Genomic DNA, 25,773 nt, shown 5'->3' on the forward strand with positions numbered 1-25,773 from the left:
AAAAAGCAGCAGTGTTGCTGAGATTGTTCCTAGAGACTAAAGCCCAGTTGAGAGACTTTCTATTGACGGCTGAAGCTCAACCAAATTTGCATAGACTGCTTTCTGGAGCAAGACAGAGTCTGCTGAGTTCATGGACCCAGGCTTGCACCGCGAGAGCTAAGAGACTGCACTATTGGGCAATAGTGCAGCCTACCAGCAAGATGGCGCCACACGTGGAGGAGTCATGTGGGGAGATGTCAAGCACGTCAGTTTGATGAGAGCTAAGAGACTGTATAAATCCGGTACCATACAAATATTTCAGGGACAGATAAGGCCAGTTTATATAGTGTGTCATACTCATACTGTTATATATAACTTACGCTGGGTTCACACCAGCACCTGATTTCCATTTTCTGGTTTCCGTGTTTTGGCGATAGAAGACGGAAACCTGACAGAACGCGTCCAGCCATGAGCGCCGGTGAGCATTTTGTGCTCTCCGTGGCAAAACCATTTTTTTTAAACCAGACACAAAGTCTTGCATGTCTGACTTTGTGTCCAGTTAAAAACGGTTTCGCATAATGGAGACCGGGGGAAAAGATGTGAACAAGCCCTTATTTGTTTCCCTTGCTATTTAATTCTTATTTCCCACATGTTATATACCAGCTAGAGTGCGTTTGTCTCCTAGTTGCGGATCCTCATTACCTGCTGGCCCCGACTTACAGAAATATTCCCATTGATGTGTAGATGGGCTGTGAAGTCCTTGTGGTCAGTCTTGTTGTATCCAGCAGTATTATATGGTTATATACATGGGCGGTGTCATTGAGCCGCCATCTAATATGTTTATCCGGCTTCTCACAGACCTGCAGCTACTGTCAGGACATCTTTCATCTTCATGCGGATTAATGATCTAGAACATTCTCTGTGACTTCCCCATTTGTCCGGTGACTTTTACATTATTTGTTTCCCAGATTTTCCATCAGGATAAAGATGTGAGCGGCGACATTAATGCTATATCTATGGGAATAAAGGAAGATCCCTATGTGAGTGGTGATGAGGAGTGTGAGGAGGACATTCCTACAGGGACCCGCCCAGGTGAGGAGTCACCACTATATAAAGCACAGAAGGGTCACTGATTCTATTCAGACATTGTTTAGACTATTTGTTGTTCCCCGATTCAGGTAAAATACTAATAATACCTGAATATAAATGTGATACCGCTATAGGGGGTAATAACTGTAGTATAGAATAGAACGGACAGCAGGAATATGGACTTGACATCGATGTGAACGAGGCAAATTTCTTCCTCACCGGCTGTCAGTCCTCGTGAAGGGAAAGAATTTACCAGAATTATATAGCAGATTATTTCAGGGAGCGGAAAAATAATCCTCCTGCTCGATCTTCAGGGAGATTCCACCTCAGCTCTATGGAAATAAATGGGAGGTGGAAAATCCGGCCTGGCCAGTAAGGAATCTGATGGAGATTCGGGTTTAAACAACCATGGATTGTGTTCACCTCTACAGTGACCTAGAGCAGTGATGGCGTCTCCTGCCCCGCTTCATTACTATTCACTATCACTGACCTCCGTCTCAGCACAGTGAATACTAATGAAGTAGGCTGCGCTGCCGTCGTTTGCTGCCTGTGCCACTGACTTCACTTCTTCACACGGTCTGAAGCGTCTCAGGCAGCGGCAGCTCAGTGGGGAATATACTTATAAGGTTATGTTATACAATAATAGTAACATCAGTTTTCTTCTTGTCAGATGACTGTACCAGCAGCTCAGAGGGACATCTGATATCTACAGATTATAAAGCAGAGGATCATGGTATCACACAAGATCCATATGAAGAACATGCCATTACCCCAGACATATCCTCAGCCCTTCAGGAGAAAGATCTTTCTTCTAATTCATCACAGTCTGTTAAACAAAATGAAAGCCACAGAAACGGTGTTATACATCAGAGAACTCACACAGGCGAAAAGCCATATTCATGCCCAGAATGTGGGAAATGTTCTATCTCTAAATCAGATCTTGTTAAACATCAAAGAACTCACACAGGAGAGAAGCCATATTCATGCCCGGAATGTGGGAAATGTTTTACTGAGAAATCACATCATATTAAGCATCTAAGAATTCACACAGGGGAGAGACCATATTCATGCCCAGAATGTGGCAAATGTTATATCTCTAAATCAGACCTTGTTAAACATCAAAGAACTCACACAGGAGAGAAGCCATATTCATGCTCAGAATGTGGGAAATGTTTTTCTCAGAAATCAGATCTTTTTAGACATCAAAGAATCCACACAGGAGAGAAGCCATATGCATGCACAGAATGTGGGAAATGTTTTACTCAGAAATCAAGTCTTGGTAAACATCAGATAATTCACAAAAGAGACAAGCAGATTGTAAGTGGATTTTAAACTTCATGTCTTTGACCTTTCTAGGTATTAAGAAGGGACTTACATTCACAGTTTTTGTTTAGGTTAAATTATTTTTTTTTTAATTTTAACCCTTTCATGCATTCTCTCATACATGTACGTGGGAGAATGTTGGTAGTTACCGCATCCCCACATACATGTACGTGATGGTGATCGAGTGGGCTCAGAAGCAGAACCAGTGCGATCACCATGGGATCCTAGCTGTATCTGACAGCCAGGCTCCCATTGCAACAATGGGGACAGTGATAACAGTGATCCCCGCTATTTAACTCTTAAGATGCAGCATCTTAAGTGTTAGTGGCACTGAATGCTGCGGGCACCAACGGAAATGGATTTTAGCTCTAACTGACAGCTAACACCCTGCTCCTTAACTCTTAACATTGAGGGGGTGACGATATGCATCTTCTACAGCCCATGGTCTGGCCAGTGACCCTAGCCCTAGTACCTGGTTAAATCTACCCAGACTATGTGTCTGTATAGGCTAACTTCTTCTATAGACTGTAATACATGTGTATTGCAGTCTATAGTACTGACCCAGCGATCAGTGCATCAATGATTCAGGTCTTCTATTGGAACATAAAAAAAATGTGAAGAAAAAAAAAAGTTAATAAAAAAAGTGGTGTATGAAAAAAATAATTAATAAAGCAAGGAAATAATGATTTTTCACTATCTCGCCTTAAAAAAGCTATAAAAAGTGTCCTCATATATGTACCCCAAAACAATAGCAATACAAAGCACAGATCGTCCCACAAAAAATAAGACCTCAATCAACTCTGATAACTCCCCAAAAATTGCTACAAAAGATGGTGATGCAAAAATAATTGATTTCTTTCCCCAAATGGGTTTTTGTTCTGCAATAGAGATGAGCGAACACTAAAATGTTCGAGGTTCGAAATTCGAATCGAACAGCCGCTCACTGTTCGTGTGTTCGAACGGGTTTCGAACCCCATTATAGTCTATGGGGAACATATACTCGTTAAGGGGGAAACCCAAATCCGTGTCTGGAGGGTCACCAAGTCCACTATGACACCCCAGGAAATGATGCCAGCACCTCTGGAATGACACTGGGACAGCAGGGGAAGCATGTCTGGGGGCATCTAACACACCAAAGACCCTCTATTACCCCAACATCACAGCCTAACAACTACACACTTTCCACATTCAAAAAAACCTCTATCAAAGTGGGAAAATACCTGGAAACCTTCTTTACTCCCCAAATGGATGGACACAAACCCCAATTTAGGCTCAACAAACAGTAACAACCACCCCTTTAAATCACGTTCCCCATGACAACCACGGATGGAATAGACAATGGGAAATCCAAAAGCCCTCACCCTTAACTGTCATTTTCAGTGTGTGTGTGTGTGATGTGGTAAGACCTTCCAAAATTCACTTTTCTAGCCCTTAACATGAGCCCTTCCAAACAAAGTTACAGGACCTTAAGCTGAGCTTCCAGCAGAGATTGAGGCCCTTGGCATGAGTAGAGCCTTGCACCAGCAGTGTTTTTGGCACTTAGGGTGAGTTGAGCCTTGTACCAGCGTATGTCCCTTAACATCAGGCGGGCCCTAAGTTCTGCGCTTTGCACAAAAAATGACTTTCATTTTGTGCCAAAAAGTGGTCAAGACAGCGATCCCTCAGCTAATCCCATTACACCATCCGTTGCCAACTGCAGCGCTGAAATTACCATCTCTGGAAGTGGTCCAAAATCTTTCTCTGCATTTAGCCAGGCTCGATGCTATGGTAGGCTCCAGGGTTCTCTTAATGCATATTGCATGGGGGACTCAGATATGTTTCTCAGCACTGAGACCACCACTTCTGAGATCCCAAAGGAAGTAGGCAAGAGATGTGCAGTGCAGAAAAAAAGATGAGAAAATAAGTGTAGGCTGTAGAGCACAGAGGGATCGGAGAGGACAGAGCTGGTGTCGGCCAGGTATTCCCAGTCAGAAACTGGCACTATATGTCAGTGGCAGGACTTGAGTGTATTTGTAACCCCAATATATTCTTTGCATTCCCAGTCAGACAATCCTATTAATATTATAAATGTGAAAGTTTGTGGGTTTGTGTGTTTGGATGTTTGCATGTTCGGATGTTTGTTCCTCAATCACGGAAAAACCGCTCCACCGATTTGGCTGAAATTTTCCACAAACATAGTCATTACACTCGATTAAACAATAGGCTACTTTTCGTCACAATAGCGCACATACGTTTGTGCCAGGACCCCCACAAAACCCAAACTCACACCACCATCTCTGCAATCTCACAGACTTTGGACCATAGCAAGCCACAAAATTCATATTGCCCTCTACAGCCTCGCCCCTAACCCCACACAATCACATATACAGTCCTATGAAAAAGTTTGGGCACCCCTATTAATCTTAATCATTTTTAGTTCTAAATATTTTGGTGTTTGCAGCAGCCATTTCAGTTTGATATATCTAATAACTGATGGACACAGTAATATTTCAGAATTGAAATGAGGTTTATTGTACTAACAGAAAATGTGCAATATGCATTAAACCAAAATTTGACCGATGCAAAAGTATGGGCACCTCAACAGAAAAGTGACATTACTATTTAGTAGATCCTCCTTTTACAAAGATAACAGCCTCTAGTCGCTTCCTGTAGCTTTTAATCAGTTCCTGGATCCTGGATGAAGGGATTTTGGACCATTCCTCTTTACAAAACAATTCAAGTTCAGTTAAGTTAGATGGTCGCTGAGCATGGACAGCCCGCTCTCAAATGATCTGAAAACAAAGATTGTTCAACATAGTTGTTCAGGGGAAGGATACAAAACGTTGTCTCAGAGATTTAACCTGTCAGTTTCCACTGTGAGGAACATAGTAAGGAAATGGAAGACCACAGGGACAGTTCTTGTTAAGCCCAGAAGTGGCAGGCCAAGAAAAATATCAGAAAGGCAGAGAAGAAGAATGGTGAGAACAGTCAAGGACAATCCACAGACCACCTCCAAAGAGCTGCAGCATCATCTTGCTGCAGATGGTGTCACTGTGCATCGGCCAACAATACAGCGCACTTTGCACAAGGAGAAGCTGTATGGGAGAGTGATGAGAAAGAAGCCGGTTCTGCAAGCATGCCACAAATAGAGTTGCCTGAGGTATGCAAAAGCACATTTGGACAAGGCAGCTTCATTTTGGAAGAAGGTCCTGTGGACTGATGAAACAAGGATTGAGTTGTTTGGTCATACAAAAAAGTGTCATGCATGGCGTCCAAAAAGAAACAGCATTCCAAGAAAAACACATGCTACCCACTGTAAAATTTGGTGGAGGTTCCATCATGCTTTGGGGCTGTGTGGCCAATGCCGGCACCGGGAATCTTGTTAAAGTTGAGAGTCGCATGGATTCCACTCAGTATCAGCAGATTCTTGAGAATAATGTTCAAGAATCAGTGACGAAGTTGAAGTTACGCCGGGGATGGATATTTCAGCAAGACAATGATCCAAAACACCGCTCCAAATCCTCAGGCATTCATGCAGAGGAACAATTACAATGTTCTGGAATGGCCATCCCAGTCCCCAGACCTGAATATCATTGAACATCTGTGGGATGATTTGAAGCGGGCTGTCCATGCTCGGCGACCATCTAACTTAACTGAACTTGAATTGTTTGTCCAAAATACCTTTATCCAGGATCCAGGAACTGATTAAAAGCTACAGGAAGCGACTAGAGGCTGTTATCTTTGCAAAAGGAGGATCTACTAAATATTAATGTCACTTTTCTGTTGAGGTTCCCATACTTTTGCACCGGTCAAATTTTGGTTTAATGCATATTGCACATTTTCTGTTAGTACAATAAACCTCATTTCAATCCTGAAATATTACTGTGTCCATCAGTTATTAGATATATCAAACTGAAATGGCTGTTGCAAACACCAAAATATTTAGAACTAAAAATGATTAAGATTAATAGGGGTGCCCAAACTTTTTCATAGGACTGTAAATCTGCGTCCCAGTCTCAGGTCTTTTGCAGACTCCAACAGGTTTTCTTCTAGAATGGTCCTGTATTTGCCTCCATCCATCTTCTCTGTCCCTGCTGAAGAAAAGCCCAAACCATGATGCTGCCCCACCATGTGTGACAGTGGGGATCAGGGTGTGTTCAGGGGGATGAGCTGTGTTGCTTTTACACCAAACATATCGTTTTGCATTGTGGCCAAAATGTTGGATTTTGGTTTCATCTGACCAGAGCCCCTTCTTCTACATGTTTGGTGTCTCCCAGGTGGCTTGTAGCAAACTTTAAATGAGACTTTTTATGGATATCTTTGAGAAATGTCTTTCTTCTTGCCACTCTTCCATAAAGGGCAGATTTGTGCAGTGTACAGGGACTGATTGTTGTCCTATGGACAGACTCTCCCACCTCAGCTGTAGATCTCTGCAGTTCCAGAGTGACCATGGGCCTCTTGGCTGCATCTCTGATCAGTCTTCTCCTTGTTTTACATGGAAGTTTAGAGGGACAGCCGGGTCTTGGTAGATTTGCAGTGGTCTGATACTCCTTCCATTACAATATGATTGCTTGCACAGGGCTCCTTGGGATGATTAAAGCTCGGGAAATATTTTTGTATCCAAATCCGGCTTTAAACTTCTCCACAACAGTATCTGGGACCTGCCTGGTGTGTTCCTTGGTCTTCATGATGCTCTCTGCACTTTATACAGACCCCTGAGCCTATCACAGAGCAGGTGCAGTTATACGGAGACTTGGTTACACACAGGTGGATTCTATTTCTCATCATTAGTCATTTAGGACAACATTGTATCATTCAGAGATCTGAACGGAGTGAGTTTGCTGCACTGTAAGTAAAGGATTGCATGCTCCACTTTTCAGTTTTTTGTTAAAAATTTCGTTCCACTTCACATTTGTGTCCCACTTGTTGTTCATTCTTCCCAAAAAAATTAAAATTTGTTTTTATGTTTATGTTTGAAGCCTGAAATGTGGCAAAAGGTTGAAAAGTTCAAGCGGGCCGAATACTTTCGCAAGGCACGGTACTATTGCTTCTTTAAAATCGATTCGGTGATCAATTGCTAATGCAATGAGTGACTAGTAGGAGGAGGAGCAGGAGCATCAGGACCAGCAAATGATGGGAAGGACACACAGTTTCTTTCAGCTGAGGTGTGGCGTCTTGACTGCCAGAAATGGGGTATGTACCACTGGGTGATGCAGCGGTTCCTGCAGCAGGCTTGACCACCTCATTGGAACCATGGCATTCCCAGGCCACCTTATGGTGCCTCTGCATATGTTAACCTACGGCTATGGTATCAACATTAGCATCCTAGCCACGCTTCACCTTCTGACCACAGATATGACGTTTGACCATGTTTAACTTCTCCGATGCCTTAACAAAAAACTGCCAGAATGACGAGTAGGTGATTTTACCCTAACACTCTAAACTGACTGACTGCTACTGCCACTGTCTCCGTGAACCCCTGCACCACTGCTTTCCCGGGCAGGTAGGCTCCTGAGAAGTGGGTGGTCTACTCTGAAAATGTTTGACTCAAAACCTCCCACTGCTGCCACCCGACCACGCTACTGACTTACTGGCTCCACTGCTGCCTCATGTGCAAGCTGCCACCCTCTTCTACCAAGGATGATGAAACCCCTTTGTCACCCGGCTCCCAATTGCGATCAGCTACATCATCATCATCGAGTACTGTCTGCATGTCACTGATGTCCTCCTCAGTGGTCTCTGAGCCAGAAGCCTGACCACTCCCAACACTAGCTCTCCTCATCACTACTTGACCGCTTACCAGAGGAAGTAGTGGATGTCTCCTCCAGATTTTGGCTGTGAACAAGTCCCTTATTTTTCCCCCGTTAATAAACGCCAAGAAATGGTGCTATAAAAGATAACTGCGGAGATTACTGGATAATCCTTTTTTTGGCCACTAATGTACGGCAAAAGGCCTGTAATTTTTTTGCACATTAGGATAATGGCAGTCAGTGCAGTAAGGTGTAGTAGGGTTGTAACATCCCAAATGATCCCTGTTCTGCTTCAATAGTCTAGAAATTCCTCCCTATCCGTTCTAATGCAATTTGTCTGAACTTAGATTGAGCAAAATATCAGTTTTCAAGTGTTTTCTATGACTTTCCCTAGCACTTGCTTATGTCTCTCACTGCACTAAGTACACTGGCAAATGATTGGACCTAAGATGGCAGAGGGTATTTATAGGGCTGCTGATTGGCTGCACACATGGCATTGTGGGGGATCCTGATTTCCCAGAGTTCATTGCCTCATGTCCCAACATGTGTAGCAGTCATTTTAGAAAAAATGTGATTCGTCACCACGAAGCCTGAGGAAATCTAGCTTCAATGCGAATCGAATATTTCCTGAAATTCATTTTGAAATCCACTTCGTCAGCTTGGATTCGCTCATCCCTATTTAACATCTTAACAAAAATACAAAACATTAAAACATTAAAAAAAGTTCAGTTTCCATATTCTGACTCCCATATTAATATATATATACTGTATATATACTAGCATTACCCGCGACTTCGTCCGCAGCCCCCTCACCCCCTGCGCAACCCACCTGCAGCGCCCCCCGGTCCCCCCCTTTCCCTTGTGGCTGCAAAGGGCCCTTCCAACACTAGTGCGCACCAACCCTCAACTTGTGCCCCGCTGTCCCCCTTCTCTCCCCCCACCTTTTTCCGTACCGGCTCCCCCATTCTTTCGCTCCTGCCTCCCCCCGCCAACCTGCGACCTCGTGCCTCCCTTCCCACCACACCCTGTGCCCCCTTCCCCCCCCGCCACTACTGCTGGAACAATGAAGTGTCTCAAAAAGTAGCACATTTAGGCCTTGGAGTGACCCAGCCAGTCTCCACACCTTCATCCCATAGAAAACTTATGGAGGGAGCTGAAGATCCGAGTTGACAAGCGACAGCCTCAAATTCCTAATGGTTTAGAGATGATCTGCAAAGAGCAGTGGACCAAAATACCTCCTGACATGTCTGACATGTGCGCAACCCTCATCATCAAGTACTAAAACCTCTGACTGCTGAGCACGCCAACAAGGGTTTTACCACCAAGTATTAAGTCTTGTTTGCCAGAGGGATCAAATACATATTTCTCACTGCAAAATGCAAATTAATCTACCCTTAAAATTATAGACTGTTCATGTCTTTGTCAGAGGAAAAACGTGCAAAATCAGCAAGGGTCACATACTTATTTCCTTCATAATTATTTCCTAAACGTCACACGCAGACAACTCGGCTACGTACAAGTCACACACAGACGGCTCCACTACATACACGTCACACACAGACGGCTCGGCTACGTAAAAAGTCACACACAGACGGCTCCGCTACATACACGTCACACACAGACAGCTCGGCTACGTACAAGTCACACACAGAAGGCTCCGCTACATACACATCACACGCAGTGAGCTCGACTACATACACATCACACACAAAGACAGCTCTACAGAGACCTCTAATATCTGGTCATGTGATTCTCTGACTCCTCCCACGCAGGTGACATCATCACAGGTCCTTTTGCTCACTAGGATTTAGTACAAATACAAAAGTGCTTTATTAGCGTTACCAAAGAATAAGACGTTTGGGGTTTGAGTGTCCTCGTTCTTGTTTGGGGCGTGTAGGTGTCGGTGAGTATGGGATAGACAGGTGATGGGGGCGGCTTAGGGGGGGGGTGTTTAATAGTACATGCGTCTCATCTTCCTCTTGTTTGATGGCAGCTGGACAGATATTGGGCAGCGATCTCCACAGTGGCCTCTTCTTCTCCCAGTAAGATGTAGAGTTTCCTCTTCTCCTCTGCAGATGTGAAGTCTGGGATGTATCTTCTCAACAGATGAAACAATAACAGTAGGACCTGATCATGTGACTCCTTGACTCCTCCCACACCTATGACATCATCACAGGTCCTGTGAGCAGATGGCTGCTCTACCCGAGGAGGTAAGTGCTCGCTCTCAGCCCTTCTCATACATTCAGTCACCCTCCTCCTGGCCCCCACACACTATAATGTCCTCCATGTGGCCCCCACACACTATAATGTCCTCCTCATGGCCCCACACACTATAATGTCCTCCTCGTGGCCCCCACACACTATAATGTCCTCCATGTGGCCCCCACACACTATAATGTCCTCCTCATGGCCCCACACACTATAATGTCCTCCTCGTGGCCCCCACACACTATAATGTCCTCCATGTGGCCCCCACACACTATAATGTCCTCCATGTGGCCCCCACACACTATAATGTCCTCCCTGTGGCCCCCACACACTATAATGTCCTCCCTGTGGCCCCCACACACTATAATGTCCTCCCTGTGGACCCCACACACTATAATGTCCTCCTTGTGGCCCCCACACACTATAATGTCCTCCACGTGGCCCCCACACACTATAATGTCCTCCTTGTGGCCCTGTTGGATCCTACAATAGACCTGAGACTGGGCAGGAGATTCCCCTTCCAGCAATGACCCTAAACCTCCAGCCCGAGCTCCAGTGAATGGTTTCGATCACAGAATATTCCGCTCTTAGAACGGCCCAGTCACAGTCCAGACCTAAATCCCATTGAGCATCTGTGGCAAGACATGAAAATTGCTGTTCACAGACGCTCCATCCAATCTGGCTGCAAAGAAGAAGAAGGGGCAGAAATCTCCTCTCTAGATGTGCAAAGCTGGTAGAGACCGAGCCCAAAAGACTTGTAGCTGGAATTGTAGCCAAAGTTTGCTCTACAAAGTATTGATATAGGGGGATGAAGACTTTTACAAGCCCCTGTATCGGTGTTAGGTCCCTGGATGGAACATTCTCCGGGACACTCATTCCTCTCATGTCCCTACAGCGGGGCCCATTCTCTACGTCCTCTATACCATCATGTAAGATTCTGCTCATTTCAGTAAGTCACAAACCTACAGATTCCCGTTGGCCACTTTCTCCTCTGCATTAGTCACTTGTTGTTGCACGTTGCGTACTAGGCTGTAATACTTCCTCTTCTGTCAGGGTCAGGGAGGACTGTACAGTTAGTTCCAGTGTGCTGGTAATATCAGGGGCCGAGTGTCTTCACCTCTATGGCCAGTAGATTGTAGTCCAGACAGACATGTGGGAGATCTATCTGTGACAGTTGTGGCTGTTCCAAGAGATCGATGGACAAATCATCACTTGTTGTGACTGAAGCTGCAGGGAAAGTCAGTGTCATCTGTACAAGTGTCAGCTCCGTATCTTTGGACTCTTCCTCACCTTCTTGAGGGTTTCTTCCCCTCCTTAGTGGGTAGCACGGCTCATTCTACTAGAGCTGCTGGAGCCTCCTGGGATGTTCGGCATCAGGTTTTGGTTCTTCCAGATCCAATTTGTGTTGTAACACCCCGGGCAGCACTGAACACCCCTCAGCCAGTACGCTTGAGGCTGGTCAAATACTCCCAATGAGAGAGGCAACACGGTGGCTCAGAGGTTAGCACTACAGCCTTGCAGTGCTGGAGTTCGAATCCTGCCAGGGACAACATCTGCAAGGAATTTGTATGTTCTCCCCGTGTTTGCGTGGATTTCCTCCCATTCTACAAAGACATACACACTGCACACTGCACGGCTACACACTGCCAACGAAGTAGTGTTAGAAGTAGGAGGTGGTGATAATAATGGGACTCAACTCTTCTATTTATTCCATGGGATTCCGTGTAGTGATTACATTGTCTCATCTTCTCTCCATTCAGGTTCCTACAATATAGAATCCTCTCAGTATCTTCTATATAAGAGAATATTCCTGATTGATCCATCAAGGATGGAAAGAGACAGGAACAAGATGGCGGAAAGTCTATTAAATCTCACCCTAGAGATCATCTACCAGCTTACTGGAGAGGTGAGAGATTCTGATGATGTCATCATGACATCATTCTTATCTATAGTAATAACAGACGATATAACTGGAGAGGTGATGGACTCTGGACATGTATGTAGTGAGATTGATTAATGTGTCCCATAACCAGGATTACACAGTAGTGAAGAAGCCCTCTAGTGGGCGCTGTCAGACCCTTGTATTTGATGGATCGAGAGGAACCCTGAGCCCATTCCCGGGGCTTCCACCTCATCCCCTGATACAGGAGGAGATCAATGGACAGAAGATCCTAGAACTCACCAACAAGATGCTGGAGCTGCTGACTGGAGAGGTGACACTGCTGGGAATGCTGGGACATTATACAGTAACTGGAGGGGTCGGGGTGATGACTGTATCATTGTGTTGTCAGGTTCCTATAAGGTGTCAGGATGTCGCTGTCTATTTCTCCATGGAGGAGTGGGAGTATTTAGAAGGACACAAGGATCTGTACAAGGAGGTGATGATGGAGGACCACCAGCCCCTCACATCAGCAGGTAATAGACATGACTATATACACATGGACTTCCATTATTTGTATGTACAGAATGAATTCAGTCCCTGTCTGTGTTTCCTACAGGTAGATCCAGTAAGAGGACAACACCGGAGAGATGTCCCAGTCCTCTTCTTCCACAGGATGATGATCAGGTAGATGGAGATATTCCCTATGATGTGTAGTCGGGCTGTGAAGTCCTTGTGGTCAGTCTTGTTGTATCCAGCAGTATTATATGGTTATATACATGGGCGGTGTCATTGAGCCGCCATCTAATATGTTTATCCGGCTTCTCACAGACCTGCAGCTACTGTCAGGACATCTTTCATCTTCATGCGGATTAATGATCTAGAACATTCTCTGTGACTTCCCCATTTGTCCGGTGACTTTTACATTATTTGTTTCCCAGATTTTCCATCAGGATAAAGATGTGAGCGACATGAATGCTATATCTATGAGAATAAAGGAAGAGCCCTATGTGAGTGGTGATGAGGAGTGTGAGGAGGACATTCCTACAGGGACCCGCCCAGGTGAGGAGTCACCACTATATAAAGCACAGAAGGGGCACTGATTCTATTCATTCAGCGACGGCTATAACTTTATGTACAATCGTGAACCATCTTTTGTACTGGTGATCTGTCTGAGCCATCCTGTTCACCCTCATCCAACCTCTGCCCCATCACTTCCTAACAGATACACTTAGGGGCAGAAGGGTAACAATGTTCTGACCTTGTGACTTTCAGGCTCCAGATCTCACCGTTCACCACAACTTGGAATGTGAGTCTCCCATCATTTTATAGACAATCATCTTGGTTATCTCATACATAAATATGACTTGCAATACGTAACTGCATTGTTACTGTTGCTCCTAATAATCTTAATTTTAATTTACACTTAACAAAGGGAGCAAGGGCCTCCAAGATCAGGTCATTATCTACAGAACTGACATCCCATGTGGTTCGGAGTCATATTCAGCAGACTAATTGTTCACAAACCTCCTCCGCCCCCAACCCCAGACATATTGTAGCGTTTGTGAACGAAATTATGTTTTTAGAGCCATAGAATTACCATGTAATGCACTTTACATAATATGATTTTATATTTGTACTTTTCTCGTGGGCCCTGCCTAGCGCCCACTTCACCATTATTTTTCCCCTATACTGCTTGGTAACATGCGGGCGGAGTACTGCTGTAACAATTGAGCTTTAGGGTAAGTTCACACGGGGTTTTTTGGATTGGGACCTGAGGCGGAGGCGGGTAGCCGTGACTGAAAGCCGGTGCACTGTACTGACATCCAGCCGCACATTCCACTCCGGATTAGGCCCAATGAAAGGGCCTAGTCGGGAGGAGGGTGTGTCTTCAGGCCGAATCACAAGGCGAAACAGCACCTCGCTTCTTTTTCACAAGCCGGATCCCGGAAAAAGCTCCTGAGCGTCTCCCATTGATTTCAATGGAAGCCGTCTTTTTAGTCAGGATTTTGAGGCAAATACGGCTTCAAAATCCTGACCAAAAAACTCTGTGTGAACTTACCCTCATTGTATCCAATATAATGCGGTAGATTGTTCTTACTGTTTACTAGAGATGAACTATGCGGTTCGCAAGTTAATTTTCAGAAAACTTTAGGTTCGGATGAACACAAAATAAGTGTTTTTCTTCTTTTGAGCCATTGCTACTTCTCATCCACAACCACCCTGGTGTCTCCATAAATATACGACCTACAGAGATTTCTCGCTTTTATTTATCTTCTTTCCTACTCTCATGTCAGAACTGAACACTTATAATTGCCTATCCAATGTTAATATTAATGTTCTGAAATCTGAATCCCTTCTCATTGGGTAGTGCAAGATAGTACATTCATTTTTATTATCTCACTTTCCGATATCCATTTGAGATCTTCCCTTCGCTCTCTTTTGGTACTAAGGAAAGAAATGTGTGGAGCGGCTCTCCTCGACCCATAGCAATACCATATTACCACACACCATGCCAGAGCAGTGGACTGGTGTAGACATGCCAGTAACAAGGATTAAGTAATGGTGTACAGGATGTTGCATCACAATTTATAGTGGACTCTCCTTCTGATGATACAAAATCCAAAAGGTAACTTTTGATGCATTCCATTAAATATAATACCGTCATAGATAGGTAAAACAAGAGGAAACATAATCGGCTTAGACCATAGACAGACCATGACACACAAAATGACAGACTAGGCCACCTGGTTAAAGCAAAAGAGACAACTCTACAGGTGAGGGGTCACCACTATATAGAGCAGACACATTTTTTTTTAATTTATAAAAGTTTAAGCAATAAGAAAATCACAATAAAGTAAAGAGAAAAATTGGGACAGCAGATCCGCGATGAGTTCAGGCTGGGAAATCCAGCAGATGTGGTTTGTATTGTATTGTGTGTATGGGGTGTAATACAGTAAGATTTATGGCATCCTACAGTATTATTCCACATAAGTGGCCATATTTAAGCAGCCGTGGATTGTGTTCACCTCTACAGTGACCTAGAGCAGTGGTCGCGTCTCCTGTCCCGCTTCATTACTAGTCACTATCACTGACCTCCGTCTCAGCACAGTGAATACTAATGAAGTAGGCCGCGCTGCCGTCGTTTGCTGCCTGTGCCACTGACTTCACTTCTTCACACAGTCTGAAGCGTCTCAGGCAGCGGCAGCTCAGTGGGGAATATACTTATAAGGTTATGTTATTCAATAATTGTAATATCAGTTTTCTTCTTCTCAGATGACTGTACCAGGAGCTCAGAGGAACATCTGATATCTACAGATTATACAGCAGAGGATCATGGTATCACACAATATCCATATGAAGAGCATGTCATTACCCCAAATATACCCTCAGCCATTCAGGAGAAAGATCTTTCTTCTAATTCATCACAGTCTGTTAAACAAAATGAAAGATGTAGAAGAGGTGTTACACATCAGAGAACTCACACAGGGGAGAAGCCATATTCATGCCCAGAATGTGAGAAATGTTTTACTAAGAAATCAAATCTTGTTCAACATCAAAAGATTCACACAGGAGAGAAGACATATTTTTGCTCAGAATGTGGAAAATGGTTTAGGAAAAAATCAAATCTTGTTGATCATCTAAGAACTCACACAGGGGAGAAGCCATATTCATGCATAGAATGTGGGAAATGTTTTTCTTATCAATCACATGTTGTTCCACATCAGAGAATTCACACAGGAGAAAAGCCATATTCTTGTCCAGAATGTGGGAAATGTTTTACGAGTAATTCATGTTTTGTTAAACATCTGAGAATTCACACAGGAGAAAAGCCATATTCTTGTCCAGAATGTGGGAAATGTTTTACGAGTAATTCATGTTTTGTTAAACATCTGAGAATTCACACAGGAGAGAAGCCATATTCATGCCCAGAATGTGGGAAATGTTTTACAAGTAATTCACATCTTGTTGAACATCAGAGAACTCACACAGGAGAGAAGCCATATTCATGCCCAGAATGTGGGAAATATTTTACTCAGAAATCATGTCTTGTTAAACATCTGAGAAGTCACAGAGGTATGAAGCGGATTGTAAGTGGTTTTCAACCTTAAGTCATTTTCCCATCCAGGTAATAGCAAGGAACTTACATATACTGTTTTTTTAGGTTAAAACATTTATTTTAGTTTAATGCTATTTAAAGTTCTAATTAAGGCTGAGCTGTAATTTGTTTGCTGTTTTATAATGGACTGAGGTTATTTTTTTTATCTGGGATACCTATAATGGCATCTCAATTACATTCAGATATTGTTTCTTGGGACTGATTTTTCTGTACTTTTTTATTATTAGGAAACCATGTATACTGATCTAAGGGAATAAAGTCTATTATATCTATGTCTCATATCCTGCACCCACAGGTTCCCCTCTTGCTCACACGTTTTCTCCTCTCCTTCTCAGGAACTTCCTCCTTCTCTATAACACCGCACTATCCTGTACAATGCAGAACATCTCCACCCTACACAAGAGTCTGATCACATAGTCATGACATCATCAGAGGTAGCCCTCAATCACTATTATGGCCTTGTAGTCTTTACACACCACAATGTTCTCCTCGTTGACCCCACACAGTGTAATACAACCCCTGTTCCAATAAAGTTGGGATATTGTGTAAAACATAAATAAAACCAGAATACGATGATTTACAAATCCTTTTCAACCTATTTTCAATAGAATACACTACAAAGACAAGATATTTAATATTCAAACAAATTAACTGTATTTGCTTTTTGCTAATATTCACTGATTTTGAATTCAATATCTGCAATACGTTCCAAAAATGCTTGGACGGGGGCAACAGAAGACTAGGCTCGGGTCATGTTTACCGCTGTGTTACATCTCCTTTACTGTTAACAACACTCAATAAGTTGGAAAACTGAGGACATGAATTGTTGGAGCTTTGTAGATGGAATTCTTTACCATTTTTGCTTGGTGCACAACTTCAGTTTCGCAACAGTCCGGGGTCTCCATTGTCGTATTTCACGTTTCTTAATTCTCCGCACATTGTATATGGGATAGATGTCTGGATTGCAGGCAGTCCGGTCTAGTACCAGCACTCTCTTACTATGAAGCAACGCTGTTGTAACACCTGAAGAATGGGGCTTGGCATTGTCTTGCTGAAATAAGCAGGGACATCCCTGGAAAAGATGACGCCTGGATGGCAGCATAAGTTACTGCAAAACCTGTACGTGGCATTCGGCATTAATAGTGCCTTCACAGATGTGCAAATACCTATGTCATGGGCACCAACACACCCCTATAGCATCAGAAATGTGCCACAGGCACTAACACTCCCCATCTCCACCATACCATCAGAAATGCTGGCTTTTGCGCTGATAACAATCCGGACAGTCCATTTCCTCTTTGGCCCGGAGGACACGACATCCATGATTTCCAAAAACAATTTGAAATGTGGACTGGTCAGACCACAGGACATGTTTCTTCTTTTTGTTAGTCCATTTTAGATGAGTTCAGGCCTATAGAAGCCGGCGGTGTTTCTGGGTGTTGTTGATATACGGCTTTCCCATTGCATGGTAGAGCTTTATCTTGCACTTGTAGACGTAGCAACAAACTGTGTTCACTGACAATGGTTTTCTGAAGTGTTCTTGAGCTCATGTAATGGTAATATCTGTTACAGAATGATGTCGGTTTTTAATGCAGTGCTGCCTGAGGGATCGAAGGTCACGGGCATTCAGTGTTGGTTTTCGGCCTTGCCGCTTTCTTGCAGAGATTTGTCCAGATTCTCTGAATCCTTAGATGATATTATGGCCTGTAGATGATGAAATCCCTAAATTCCTTGCAATTCTACATTGAGAGATGTTGTTCTTAAACTGTTGGACTATTTGCTCACGCAGTTGGTCACAAAGTGGTGAACCTCGCCCCATCCTTGCTTGTGAATGACTGAGCCTTTCGGGGAGGTTCCCTTTATACCCAATCATGACACTCACCTGTTTGCAGTTAACCTCTTCACCTCTGGAATGTCCAAACAGGTGTTTATTGAGCATTCCTCCACTTTCCCGTCGTTTTTGGACCGTGTCGCATCAAATTCAAAATGAGTGAATATTTGTAAAAGAAACAATAAAGTTTATTCGCTTGAACATTAAATATCTTGTGTCTGTAGTGTATTCAATAGAAAATAGGTGGAAAAAGATTTGTAAATCATCGTATTCTGTTTCTTACACAATGTCCCAACTTCCTTAGAATTGGGGTTGTACTAACATACATGTAATGGGCAGGAGATAAATGCTGATAATGGTTCCTTAGTCTTTACTTACAGGTGCGGAAAAAACTTCAGAAAATGGCGCTTTAGCTTTGGGCTGAGTGTACAGCGCATGCGCAAGATTTCATTCACACCAACGGGACAATGAAACAAAGAAGAGGAGGAGAAGGACAGAGACTTAGCAGTGCTGAGCCAGTTCTGCTCAACTACACATCTGATGCACACTCGGCTCTACTACATCTGATGCACACTCGGCTCTGCTACATCAGATGTAGCAGAGCCGAGTGTGCATCAGATGTAGCAGAGCCGAGTGTGCATCAGATGTAGTAGAGCCGAGTGTGCACACTCGGCTCTGCTACATCAGATGTAGCACTTTTTATTCCCCCGGGTCTCCGATTATTATACTCTGGGTGTCCACAGTGGGACATAATAGTGTGTGCAGGGGCCACTAAGGGGCATAATACTGTGTGCAGGGGCCACTAAAGGGCATAATACTGTGTGCAGGGGCCACTAAGGGGCATAATATTGTGTGCAGGGGCCACTATGGGACATAATACTGTGTGCAGGGGCCACTAAGGGGCATAATACTGTGTGCAGGGGCCACTATGGGGGATAATACTGTGTGCAGGGGCCACTATGGGACATAATACTGTGTGCAGGGGCCACTATGGGACATAATACTGTGTGCAGGGGTCACTAAGGGGCATAATACTGTGTGCAGGGGCCACTTAGGGGCATAATACTGTGTGCAGGGGTCACTATGGGACATAATACTGTGTGCAGGGGCCACTAAGGAACATAGTACTGTGTGCAAGGACCACTAAGGGGCATAATACTGTGTGCAGGGGCCACTAAGGGACATAGTACTGTGTGCAGGGGCCACTAAGGGGCATAATAGTGTGTGCAGGGGCCACTATGGGACATAATACTGTGTGCAGGGGCCACTAAGCGGCATAATACTGTGTGCAAGGACCACTAAGGGGCATAATAGTGTGCGCAGGGACCACTAAGGGGCATAATAGTGTGTGCAGGGGCGACTAAGGGACATAATAGAGTGCGCAGGAATGCGGAGGAGGGGGTCAGTCGAGGTCTTCGGCGTCGGTTGGGGGGGCCCATGTCAAAAGTTCGCCACGGGGCTCTGTCATTCCTAGTTACGTCACTGAATGCAAACCCTGTATAAAATCGTTGAAAATATCAGGTGTTGGGAGGATATGGGGTGTCCCCTACCGAGGATGAAAACAATGTCCACAGGGGGTTTGTGATGTTAAGGATACAGGGATAGGTGTAGTTCCTCCTCTAGTCTCAGAGGGCCATCACGTTAACTACACATGGAACACAATCAGTATGAACATTTATGGGGTGAAGTTAACCACATCGCTTCATCATCCCCAAGGACAAAAGAGTCAGGAGATCAGGAGTGTAATGTATAGAAAGAGGAGACTCATACTGAGGAGTCCTAAAAGGCGGGTGGCCTGGAGGTTTTCAGGCCACCTCAATAACAAAGGGTATTACAAGGGTGTTGTCATATAATATAAAGTCTAAAGATACAGTCCTTGCTGGGTGATTCGATGATCTTGGGACTCTTGGTGTTACTGGAGCTCATTAATTTGGACATTGCACAGTAATATTGAGGTAAGTCATGTCCTCATGGGGGGTCTGTTCTCCATTTTCCATACAACCCTTGATGCCAGATTTGCAGGGGATTTCTGCTATGAGAATCTCAAGTGTGAATAGATCAAATGAGTGACTGGACGTTCTGGTTGTTGGTGAGACCTTGTCTTGGTTCAGTGGAAAGAAACAGGGAACTGAGCATGAGAGTCAGCTTGTCTAGTGTTGTTGGGGATGGAAGCGTGCTCGCCGTCCGCCATGTTAGGCTGCTGTAGCGGTGTAGGAGCTCCGGTAAGGAACCGCTAGATACCTCTTCTGGTGGGGGTCTGTGATCATCCCTGGGATCTCTGAGACATAAGAGTAGTGTAGAGTCACTGATCAGCTAATATTTGGGCAAAAAGCTCTAAAGGGACCTTTAGATTAACTGGAAAGCGCTTCCATTATTATGCCATCTCACTACATAACCCCACTGTATTAAGTAACTTCAAAATGGGAGGTCAGGATCTGAGGAACAGAGGAGGAAGGAGAACTTCTAATAATGAATTAATGAAGAGTGTGGAGGTGTAGAACAATGTGCTCAGGTCATATGATCGGCCGCCTAAACAGATGTGATTTTACAGTATGATGGAAGCTGTTGTAGTTTTTGCTATTAATGTGATTGTTTGGGGGTAGAACATTCCAGAGCACCAGTGCAGCTCAAGAAAAGTCTTGGAGATGAGAGTGGGAAGATAAAATAACAGAAGGTCCAAATCTAAGGGACCGTTCACAAGGCACAGCGCGCCGTTCATTTAGACACGTATACACGTGTCAGAGGGCGGCGCTTCAAAACAGAGGCCATTGATTTCAATGGGTGCCGACATACACGCGCTACCCATTGAAATCAATAGGTAAAAAAGCCTCTGATTGATTTCAATGTGTAGCGCGTGTATGTCGGCACCCATTGAAATCAATGGCCTCTGTTTTGAAGCGCCGCGCTCTGACACGTGTCTAAATGAGCGGCGCGCTACGCCGTGTGAACGGCCCCTTAGATCATTGACAGAACGTAGAGGACAGTTGGGGCAGTAGACAATGAAGAGGAAGATCGGTGACTCAAAACCGCACTGTATGGCTTCACTACTGTCACTGTATTTATACCCTGGACGTGCAGAAAGTATAAGCTGCCCAAGACAGACCTGGCACTAATTTACCATTATGTTATATCCAAATCTCCTTCTAGAAATTAGGATTCTGCTAATTCTCCTATGACAGTGACATTGAGTCTAAGGGGATGTTCTGATGCCTGGTTGCCAGAAATTTGTCTTGAGATCCCTTGTTTTGGGATACGTCAGACTTTTCTGCCCTATCGTAAGACTCCGAAGCTCCGTTTCTTTGTTCTATGTAATATCTCTATCTATAATATTCACTTCTAAAGAAACTTCCATCTGCTTCATCCACTAGAGAGCAAAACCAAATTTGTATAGTTTGTGTTAAGTTTTAACAATTTAAAAAAAAAGTCCAATAGATAAAAAAAATCTATTTGAGCCATCATATTTCCATACATATATGTTCTCATTTTATTTATTTGGATTTTTTTTTGCTATTGTGTCAGGGGGAGGGAACATTTTTGTAATCGATCGAATATCAGGCCGTTCGGGATATTCGATTACAATAGAATACAAGGCCGCAAACGCAGTAAAAATCCGTGTCCCCTCCCACCTTCCCATGCGCGTTTTTTGCACCAATAACTGTGCAGGGCAGGTGGGACAGGAACTACGACAACGGAGGCAGTGAAAAAAATCGGAAAAAGGAATTGGCGGCCGAAATCAGGTGACCTCCAATTTAGACGAATGGTGGATTTACCATTCGACTAATTTGGGACTGTGAACTATGTGACTGTGAGACAGGGACAGATATACAGGCAGGGTTAGCTCGGGATTACCTTTATTTAGGGGGGAATGTCACTCACCCAGCTCTTTGGGGGGGCTCTATCTTGTTGGGATCCCTGTCAGCTTGCGATATGCACGAGCTGACTTTTTCCCATAGGAATGAGTTGACCAGCGTTGATTGGCCGAATGCCATACGGCATTCGGCCAATCAACGCTGGTCAATGCATTCCTATGCCGAGATGAAGCAGAGCTGAAGCTGCTACACACACAGCTGTACCGATGTAGCAATTCGATGCAGCAGCGCTGAGTGTGTAGCAGGTCCAGCTCTGCTACATTGGACACTGCTACATCGCCAGCACTTAGGGTTGAGCCGATTTTGACATTTCAGGATTGTTTTTAAAATCCAATTTCCGATCATTCGGAGATTGGATTTTAAAAACGATCCTATTCACTACACAGCATGTAGTCCAAAAATTGTTGGACTCCACGCTGTGTAGTGATTAACCCTCCCCCTCCCCACCATTGTCCACTTACCAGCATAGCTGCAGCTCCCAGCTCTTCTTGGTCCGGTCCTCTGTCCACTTATCTTCAGAGTCTTCTGACGTCTCCCCACCCACACTCTCCAGCTGCACTAAGCCCCGCCTACTCCCTGCATCTCTACAATACTAGTCTAGGGAGGCGGGGTCCTCTGTTCTCTTCAGAGCGCCCTGCTTCCCTAGACTAGTATTGTAGAGATGCAGTTAGTAGGCGGGGCTTAGTAGGCGGGGCATCACTGACGTCTCCCCTCCCAGAACCCGCCCCCTCTCCCCGACTAGTATTATAGAGAAGGCGGGGAGACCCGCCCACACTCTCCTAAGCCCCGCCGTCTCTATAATACTAGTTGGGGGAGAGGGGGGCAGGGCGCTCTGAAGACCGGACAGAGAACCGGACCGGACCAGGAAGAGGAGCTGGGAGCTGCAGGTAAGTGGACAATGCTGGAGGGGAAGGGGGTTAATCCGATACTGCACACTCAGCTCAACTACTCTAGAGTTGAGCTGAGCACCCGGCCCGATGTAGCAGAGCTGGCAGATGTAGCAGTCTGATGCAGCAGACTAACACACTCAGCTCTGCTGCATTGGACTGCTAACATCCAGCTCTGCTACATCTCTGGTGTAGCAGCTCTGCACTACTCCCAACCATCCCTCCAGCTACTCCTCCTGTCACACACATCTCGTGTGTAGCAGAGCTCAGCACACACTCAGCTCTGCTACATCTCTACAACAGAGTGTAGAGATGTAGCAGAGCTGAGTGTGTGCTGAGCTCTGTTACACCAGAGATGTGTGTGACAGGAGGAATAGTTGGAGGGATGGTTGGGTGTAGCAGAGCTGAGCTCTGCTTCATCTCCGGTGTCCGGAGTAGCCGAACTAACCGCACGGCTAGCTCTGTTTTATCTCGCCATAGGAATGCATTGACCAGCGTTGATTGGCCAGTGTACAGCATTCGGCCAATCAACGCTGGTTCTGCCAGAGGAGGCGGAGTCTAAAATCGGACAAAAATGGAAACTGCTTGCATACCGCAAGCTGACAGGGGATCCCGACATAATAAAGGTACTTGATGCCCCCAGACATGCTTCCCCTGGTGTCCCAGTTGCTTTCCAGGGTGTTGGCATCATTTCCTGGGGTGTGATAGTGGACTTGGTGACTCTCCTGAGTTGAATGGTGGGATCCCCTGTAGCGAAGCATTTTCTCCCATAGATTATAATGAGGTTCGATATTCGTTCGAATAGTCGAATATTGAGCAGCTATTGTAAACGAATATCGAACCTCGAACATTTTACTGCTCGCTCATCTCTACTAATTAAAGACAAAGCGGCACGGGGTCGGACTGGCCCGCCGGAGCACCGGGGAATCCCCCGGTGGGCCCCGACTTAAAGTTTTCATTTTAACAATGCAGATGCATTGGTCGGGGCCCGATCGGGATGGCCAGGGGCCCCCAACCGGGTACCTGGCCAATGCATCTGTCTCCACACACGGGGCCCCTATTAGCTGATGCTGAAGCTGTATAGCATGTGCAGCTTCAGCCTCAGCTAACGGCCTCTCCCTTCACTTACCTGCCGCTGCTTTGCTGCTCTCCTGTGAGGTCTCACTTCCTCTCTCCCCCTCCCCCCTCCTCCTCACACTGAATGCTCTTACATAGCAGCGTGTGGGGAAGACAGGAGTCGTCTGCTGAGTTTGCTACTGCTGGAATAGGTGAGTAAATTCTTTTTGTAAAATCTGTATGTTTAATATGTATGCATGTGTACATTTGTGTAAAGTATGTGACTTGTATACTGTGTGACTACTGTATGTTTGTATACAGGTATGTGTGAGTATATACAGTATGCTATAATAATGTGTATGTATATATATGTGTGTATATATAGTATTCATACAAGTATATATGACTTATATATGGTATATGAATGTATATAAATGTATATGTGCTATAGTATTGTATATATGTGTGTATATATGATATATGTATAAGGCCTGGTTCACATCTGCGTTCGGTGATCTGTTTGGGGAGTCTGCATGGGAAACCCCCCCCCCCCCCCGAACGGATTATCAAACGCATTAGCAAGCGGTGTGCAGTGAAAGTATGCGGACCCCATAGACTATAATAGGGTCCGTGTGCTTTCCACGCGGTGTCCGCACGAGTCATGTGGACAGGAAAGTAGATTGTGAAGTACTTTTCTGTCCGCATGTTCTTTGCGGACACTGCACAGAAAGCACATGGACCCCATTATAGTCTATGTGTGCTTTCACTGCATACCACTTGCTAATGCGTTCGGTAGTCTGTTTGGGAGGGTCCCCATGCAGACTCCCCGAATGGATTACTGAACGCAGATGTGAACCAGGCCTGAGTGTGTAGGTATATAGTGAGTGCAATCCCATCCACACATTGCAGAAAAACACACATGGCAGACACACTGCAATTTCCAAAACTGTTGCGGTTTTGGAAATCGCAGCATGTCACTTATATCTGCAGAAACACCTGCAGTTTCCCTATAGGTATAAGTCTAAGTTCACACGGGGATTTAGCCATGCTTCTAATATTGATGGTCTGTCCTTAGGATAGGCCATCAATATTACATATGCGATGATACAACAGCCTGGACCTCTGCAGATCAGCTTTTTCCAGGACACTTCAGCTAGGGGTAATGGTAATATTTCTAGGAGCCATGCTGTTCACTTGCCATACAGGCTGTAGCAGTAGGTATATGTACTGCACATGGTATAGTGCGTGAGTAGCATGGCTCCCAACATGTTATAACCTTTAACCACCCTGTCTCGGTACCGCTGATCTGCAGGGTCCTGGCGGTGGGCCCCTAGAAACAATTCCACTGGTGGGCCCTAGACACCCCAGTCCGACCCTGAAGCCGCACATTTACTAAAACTAATTAGTTGTCTCCTCATTGTATATATGTATATACTGCACTTGTATCACTGACATATTACACGGGGCCTAGTTACTATGTTCCTTTCCAGAATGTTCTCCTATGATCTCACTACTTAGAATATCTTACAGCCACCAATTCCAGCAGAAAGCTTGGATGAAGATTGTTTAAGAACTGCGAGGCCTAAATAATTTTTGTGGTCGGATGAGACAAAAATTGAGCTCTTTCGCATTATCTCAACTCTTCGTTTTTGGAGGAAGAGAAATGCTGGAACAATGGAGTGTCTCAAAAAATAGCACATTTAGGGTGAATTCATACTGAGTAAACGCTAGCTTATTCTGAACGTAAAACACGTTCAGAATAAGCGGCGTCTAAAGCAGCTCCATTCATTTCTATGGGAGCGG

At 44.8% G+C, this 25,773-nt stretch overlaps 1 pseudogene; it reads left to right on the plus strand.

The window, feature by feature from the left end:
• Positions 1-25,773, plus strand: part of LOC142189602 (uncharacterized) — a 243,420-nt pseudogene that overhangs the window by 16,537 nt on the left and 201,110 nt on the right.

The sequence above is a fragment of the Leptodactylus fuscus genome, chromosome 1 (assembly GCF_031893055.1).
Source record: "Leptodactylus fuscus isolate aLepFus1 chromosome 1, aLepFus1.hap2, whole genome shotgun sequence".
Taxonomy (NCBI): Eukaryota; Metazoa; Chordata; class Amphibia; order Anura; family Leptodactylidae; genus Leptodactylus; species Leptodactylus fuscus.